The 8,126-nt window shown below is 29.1% G+C and overlaps 1 long non-coding RNA gene across 1 annotated transcript; it reads right to left on the reverse strand.

The window, feature by feature from the left end:
• Nucleotides 1-925: 925 nt before the first annotated feature.
• Nucleotides 926-5,228, reverse strand: LOC133667617 (uncharacterized). The gene is made up of 2 exons (XR_009833281.1): nucleotides 4,871-5,228; nucleotides 926-1,295 (listed from the first exon to the last, which is right to left on the reverse strand). It is a non-coding gene; the product is annotated as an uncharacterized LOC133667617 (long non-coding RNA).
• Nucleotides 5,229-8,126: the final 2,898 nt, after the last annotated feature.

Genomic DNA, 8,126 nt, shown 5'->3' on the forward strand with positions numbered 1-8,126 from the left:
AAAATATATATCTTGACTACGATATTTAAATGAATTAAATATTGTGCAGAAATATAACGTAAAAATCGGACTACTTTTTCCCTGAGCAATGCCATATTCTCTCGTATAAACAATATACAGTTTATACAGATTTTATTTTTGCGATTGAAAAGGCAAACGAAATAATAGACTTGTTCCATTATTATTCTTAGATTCTCGATTAATATTCGCTCTTTTTAATTAAACGATGAAGCATAGATGACACAGAATTCTTGCGTAAAAATTCGCAGCGGTATTTAAGTATATTTCCAATACATCCAATACATGACCAGAGAAATTTCCTGAAATTCCGTTACTTATCCGAGAATCGAACGTGACGTGAAAACGAACGAGGCAAATCTCGTTTGCAGCTCGACATTTAACAAAATGAAACGTCAAACGTGTTTTTCGACGAACGAAGACATTATGACGTTTATCTCATTGTTGCAACTATCGATTAGTCCAATGACTATTATTCTTAACTTTATAACTATCCATCTATAGGGTATCGATAAATATATCGTAAAAATAATTTTGGATGAAAGTGTCTGTACGTTTCTTTTTACAATTGCAAAAGCAAAGAATATAAAGTTGATCAATATTGGCAGTTTCGATAGTTTCGATATTAATATTTTTTTCGTTATGTTTCTTGATCATAAGTTTTCAAATGTTTAAAGTCAAAATGAATACTTTACAAGATATTTTTTCATTATCTGTTAATAAATATTTTTCTAAAATAATAATAATAATAATAATTGTTATAAAGTTTGTTTCGATAAAACAATATTTTCCGAGAGAATGTAAGGCTATTATTATGAACTTTCTTTTATATTATAATTATAGATAATAATTACATTTCAAAAAGAAAAGATAACATTCAATGATAATAAATAACATTATTAACAAATTATTAACAAATATTATTTTTATTAAAATTTCATATCAACAAATTTCCACATCATTTAGCATCTTCTTTCTTTCATTTTCCTGTTCTCTTGGAGAAAACTATAAATAAGAATTTTGTATTTATACATATCGTTACTTGAAGCAATTAAATCCATTCATAATGTGTTCTTTTCATATTTTTATACATAATAGTCACAATAATTAATTTATTTACAACTATTCGTACGATACCAATTCATTCAATAACTAATATAATGTTCTAGGAGCAGAGAGTTGTTCCACCCCGTGACCAAAGAACGACTTCGTTAAATCGATATTTCGATGTCACTTCTTGTGCCGTGATTTCTGTTCCACATTATAGCTCGTCAACCCTAATAAAAATATTATAAACAATTCTATAAATATTTTCTGGATTTTTGACACCAGAAATCCTACAACAATATTCAAAGGATCAAATTTTCTTTCGAGTGTAAAATACGCAAGGCTTCGTGCGAAACTGCATTTTGTGTTTAGCCATGGCCAACAAGGGTTTCGAAACTTTTCGTACTCTCGTTTCCTTCGAACGGTAGCTTCTTTAATTACTTTCCGTAAGTTTCTCTTCTCCCAGCTGACGCTACGCTTGTACCTTTTTTTTCTTTCTTTCATTTTTTTTTTTGGAAAATCGTTTTCCTTTTCACTTCCCCTTCCCGAACTTCACTTAAAAAGAAAAATCCTTGCTCGAGTGTTCTTTTGCCAGTTCGTTCGAAGAAGAAAAAAGAGATAGAGATACTGAGAGAGAGGAGAAGGGAGAGAAAGAGAGAGAAAAGCTGTATAACGCGCATAAGTGGAATATTGAGATATAATCCACCTTTTTTAGCGCTCGCCTTTCTTTTCTCCTTTTTTCCCCTCTTGGTCGAATGAAAGCGGTAGCGGCCGGCTATTTCCGGTTTTACCCTCGCACCCTCGAGTCACTTTCGTGCATATAAAACTTATTTTTATCGCGGTGACCACGGATCGAAGCTTTTCATGCGTGCAACAAGTGCGCGTGTACGTCTATCAATGACTACCTGTGTTTCATACGCTTCAATCGAAAAAAAAAAAAAAAAAAAAAAAAATGATATTTCACTAATTAATCTTTTATTAAGACAGATAATTTTAATAGGATGAAATCTTTAATTTTTTCCTAGTTTCTTCTAGTATTATAAATTTTTTCCATGAAACGCGTTCCATTTATTTTGAAAGGAAAAAAATATTGGAGTTTGGTCGAAATGAATATGTTGTATGGATTTTTTCCGGAACCATTATCGAGTATTGTATGCGTACGATGGAATACAGAGATAAATTGATCAATCGAGAGTTTGGAAAAATTTTTTTTTTATGCTACAAAAATAATTTTATATCAGAAACAATGCGAATATCGTACATTCTTTCTAATTGTCATTAATAATCCTTACGTGTGTATCGAAAAAGATATTTCAATAAATTTGGATACTAATATTACCATTGATATATTTGCGATAAAAATAGCGATTTTTATATATTAAATTACGACAATATAGGTATCAAAGTGCTTAATAAATAAATTCATATACCGTGAAAAGAATCTTTATTTTTTGTTTAAAGTTGAAATGAATTATAGTATGTTAAATTTAACGATGATTTATTATTCCTTTGTATTACTTATTTTTCATATTCTCTATTAATTAAATTCGTTTATTACAGAAAAATCGTTCATAAAAATTTAAGTTTTAAGAATCTTTTTGTAAATATTCTCGTATTAATTATATTATAAATTTAATATACTGCTGGACGAAATATTCCATTGAAATAGCTGGTTTTTAATACACGAGATAAAATCGCAAAACGAATATATTATAAAAAAAAGAAAGCGAAATTAGCAAAATATTGTGCACTTAATTATTCTGTTTTTGTAAATCATGATGAATAATTTGATAATAAATGTTAAAGTTTAAGAAAAAAATAATATGTAACAATATTAGTAATAAATGATGCAAAAATAGTGTTATAAATAAAGAATTTTATATATGAATAAAATATAGATATAAATACAAGAAGTAGCTTTTGAATGCACAAGATTGAATATTAAAAAAATGTTTAATTTTATATTAAATATTCTTTAATTACTTGGTAATTTCAATTTTGTTTTTATCTCTTTCTATCCGAGTTTTTATCCTCTATTTTTTTTTTTTTAGATGATTCAAACCGATACTTTTCCTACTTTCAAGATGCTAAAAATCATTTGGCACGAAGAAGACATTGCAGTTGACAATGTTGAAAGATTGCAGAGTGAGAAAGAAAAAGAAAAAGAATGGAAGGAGAGAGGATGAAAAGTGAACATGGTTGATCGATCTTTCCACGAAAATATTTCGAAGAAAGACTGTTGTCGAGGGTGGATTTTCGTACGTGAGATAATTCCTCGTATCACAATGGTGGAGAGTTGAAAGAACGATGAAAAGGAAGCAGATTGTTCGCTTCTTCTGTTATCGGATTCCACGTGAAAAGAACCAATGTTTCTCGATTACACTTTTATATTCATATTTCTCGTTCTCTCGATTCCTTCCACTGCATAAAACGTTATCTTCCTCGATATTCGCCTAATTATTTTCGATCTTTGCGACATTTAATTCCCCATAAAATATCGTCGTTTAAAGATAAAATTTAAATAACAATTGATTCCAATGTGATTGCAGGATGATAGAAAAAAGTTGAAACATTAACATTAAATAATCGAAAGAATTTTATTCGCAGAAACAAATGTTAATTTCACGTTTTAAATCGAATTATTCGAACATTTATACTTTTTAATTAAAATATATGTTTGAAATTTAAAATTTAAACATTTAAAATTGTAAAGCTTTTAATTTATACACGTACACACATATATAAATATATATTTAAAATTTCAAATTGAAATATTCAAATGTGCCGAAAAAATATACTTGAATTTTAAAATAAAAAAATCAATTAAAAATCAAAATCATTGTACTTTTTATTGCTCGAATATTTTTTCATGTAAATAAGGGATCCTTCTTTACTTTTCGTTCGAAAATTTCAAAGCTCGTAAAAATGTAATTTATCCTAAGAAAAATAGCACACACACAAAAAGAATTTTTATTTTTCTCAAAAGTTACGAAATACTAGATAAGAAATTTTAACCAAGAAAATTATCTTCACATATCTCCTCCCAACTTTGTGAATGGTCTTTATTATTCCCCGAAGAATTTTTTTTCACCGAAACATTTTTGATTACATATCGCGTTTCCATAAAACGTGTTCAAAAGTTTCACGGATTATGATATGTTCCAGGTACGTACACATCGGAGCATCAACCGTGTGACAAGCGTGGCCTGACGCGAACTGAATTTCCCACGTGGCCGGCAGACACCAACGCAATTTTATCACCATTCATTGTACGTACGGTGTCATTGATACGAAATACACGCCACTATTGTTCGCGCGAAAAAATCGCCCGAATGACGGATACAATGAACATTACACCGTTTATTGCATCGATTTTAATCGTTTTAACGAATTTCGATACCGTCATTCGTGTTATTCTTCCTTGTAATTGATTTTCTACAAACGAAAAATAGAACTTTTTTTTTCTTTTTACGAAGATTTGTCACGATAAATCTAAAAATGAAAGATGAACAATTTGGTGATCTTCATAATTTTAGCTTTTTTCAGCATATAGTTTATTATACGAAAAATGTAAATAGAAAATGACATTGTACTTTTTAATGTTAAATATTAAAAGTTATATGATATAATAATTTGCACGATATTATTTTGTAACTGATTTATAGAAATATTTTGGAAAACAAAAAAGATAATTTAATTATTAATTCTAAAGCTCCTTTAACAAATTACATAAATTTCTTACTCCTATTCAAAATTTATTTCAAATATTCAACATTACGATTTACGAACAAAATTATACGTGTACCTTTTTATCGAAGTGAAGAAGTCGCCGGGCCCGATTCAATAAACGTCCCTCCTCGATCAACGAACGGCCGTATTTGCTTTTCCATTATTAAACATCGCTCGATAATGCGCCGCACACACGCCTGTTTATCAACTTTTCCCGCTCTTTTATTGCGCGATAGAGACTCGGATATCAGCCAGGGAACAGAATAGGTGGAATTTCTCCATTCTACGCGGGTTTATTCGCGTCGAATTACGTATAAAATTTATTATATTAATTCTTAGTAAGTATCTTGAATGAACTGGTTGGAATAAACTTTTCAAAAATGCACCATCTTAATAGTTGGCTTCGTGTATTTTGCACTTAAAATATAAATTTCCATAAATTGTTGGATTGCATATTCGTGGTAATAGTATTATATTACGCTGACATCTACTTTGGTTGAGCACGTATAATAAATATGAGACCATAAAATAATTAAATTCTTCGTTTCTCTCTTCTTCTTATCATTGCTACAGAATAGCGCGAAAGGAGAGTAATTTTACGACTAATAAGAAAAGGATAATCCTAAGGAAGCTGGTTCGTAAGACTGTTTAGCACGATTTTGAAAACACGAGACATGTTTACGGAGGATTTGTTAAAGCTGAATTGCACTTTAAGCAAAAAGGGAGCATAGAGAGAGAGAGAATATTTGATTCTGGAAATTGATCGATTTATAAAAATTCAATAACAATTAAATTCGTACGAAACAAATTTAACAGTAAATATAAATTCATATTACGATCAAAATAATCTAAATTTAATATCGAAACTATTTGACAATTTATATATTTTCGAAACCAAAGTTGAATTTCTAATATTATTTCAACGTTGATATCAAATTCTGTTTATATTATATTTGGAAAATCTGATTTTCATGTACACGTATATTTAGAAATTACACATACGATCTTCAAACATTTGACAAAATATTACGTCATATCACGAGATAAAATTATAAACGTTTATAAACAAAATTAAGATATACCTAATAATATAAATATTAGAATACAATTTACTATATTATAAATTTAGAATAAAAGAGTCAAAGTTTGATCATATAATTTATTTCATTCTATTTATTTTTCCAAAGAAACAACCAAATAATAATAATAATAATCATTATCATAAAATAAAAACATTCGATAATTAAATTCATTTTTCTTTACTTTCAAAGTAAACATATAAAATGTTCGATAAATTTTGAACGTCCGCGACAAAATTAATCGCACTAATTCGAAATTCCAAGATCTCTTGATAATACGAGTATTATTGTAATCAATTATTGTAATATTATAGTAATGAATTTCGAGGATCTACTATATTATATCAACGTTATCTCTCTCGGACATTAATCAACCTCTCCATCCATCCATCCTCCTCTGTGTAATAAAAAATTCACCAAACCGTTCAATTTTCCAAGAAAAAGACGGGATATATTTTCATCCAGCCAACGCGTTTTATCGAACAAGTGGCAGGGAAAAAATATATCGCGTTTACCGGTGGTCGGCGCGCAACATGATTCGCGTGTCACCCAACGTTCGACTACGACGACAAGTGATTCATCATCGAATAGGGTATTCCATCCGGAAAGAAAATTATAGGTTTCGCTGATCGTGGCCGGCCAGCTTGAACGCGTAGAGCTGTCCGACGTTGCATTTTTCTACAGTGTCAGTGGTGCTCGCTATAGTTCTTGCTACTCGATTAATCTCTTCTCGAGAAAATTTATCATTATGAGGATTGTATGCCTCGTTTCGTTTTTTTTAAAAATTGAAATATACGCAAAAATATATATGTGCATGATACAATTTCCAGTAATGAATTATAATCCTATTTTAATGTTTATTATTTCACGGAGAAGTTAAAAATTTGAATTAATAAAACAAAATAAACGGTTTCTTAGAAGAATTATATGGTAATAATATTATTCTTTTTCCCTAGAAATCTCATTGCGAAATTCATTTCTCGCTTAAGAATCGGATAATGAAAAAGAAAGGGAAAATTGACGATAGAGTCTTATGTAAAGGGGGTTCATAAGGGAGTACGTTGATCGGTTCTAATGGTTGGAAAGTTTACCCTTGGCTCGATAATAAACTCGCCTCGTTCACCTTCATTTCCGATAATTTAGCTGGCCAAATATTTGCGGTAACTTAATTATACGTTGCCAAACTTGTCGACAAACTTTAAGTAATTAACAAAAAGTTCAAGAGTATAAGCTGATGATTGCCGAAAATCAATAAATTCTTCCATATGATTCTTCGATTAGATTTAAAAATAGAAAGAGAATTATAGATCGTTGAAGAATTATTCAAATATCCTTTTTACGTTCTAATTTTCGGACAAGCGTTTTTCGTTATTCATTATTATTATCAAAAACTTGGCCAAGATTTTGAAAATAAAGATTAAAGTTTAAAAAGTTTTTGAAATTAAATATTAAATACGTAATATTTCTAATGTAAGTTCTCTTTTCTTTCTTATATATTAAGATTCTTACGTATCCATTTAAAATCAATCTTTTAATCTTAAAGAATAATCATTTGCATATTAATAATTCAAATAATATATTTCTGAAGAAACATTGTGCAAATCAGTTACAAATTAAAATAAATTTATTGCTTAAACAGAAATTCTTTTCCTTAATTTCTTTTGATAATTCTTTTTTAGCAATAATTTTTATTTTTATTTATATTAATATTTCAAATTTTAAACTGCACTCCAATAAGAAAAATTGAAGATTTAGAAATGGATTCGAGAATTTTATCGAATAACAAACTCTCAAAAATTACGAAATATTAAGTGGATATACAGCTTTAATAATTTCAAATTAGGAAGTTAAAATATCAATTTTATTTTATATTAATTATATATGTCGTATCTTGTAACGAAAAATAGTACAAAAAGTAAATATCAAAGAATAACAAAGCAACGTAAATTCTCTTTTAACAATGGTCGTAGGAGCCTAATACATACTCAACAATCCGGAAGATAGAGGATAAAGTCAAAGGTAACAACCTCGGTTAATTGCGTTTCGTTTGTCGCGGGATAAGTTAGCGAGCGGATGAAATTTTCAACGGGAGAACTCTTTGCTCCAACTTTCGAGCCTTGTACGCAAGCGTAACAAACATGACAATGTTTAATAAACGATACCGAAGCTCCGTGGAAGCGAAATTGAAATAGTTGTAGCCGGCAAGAAATGTTGTTCGATAATTACGCTTTTCTCCTTTCAGCGGAGAAATAA

The sequence above is a fragment of the Apis cerana genome, unplaced genomic scaffold (genome assembly GCF_029169275.1).
Source record: "Apis cerana isolate GH-2021 unplaced genomic scaffold, AcerK_1.0 Chr0_AcerK, whole genome shotgun sequence".
In the NCBI taxonomy this organism is placed as follows: domain Eukaryota; kingdom Metazoa; phylum Arthropoda; class Insecta; order Hymenoptera; family Apidae; genus Apis; species Apis cerana.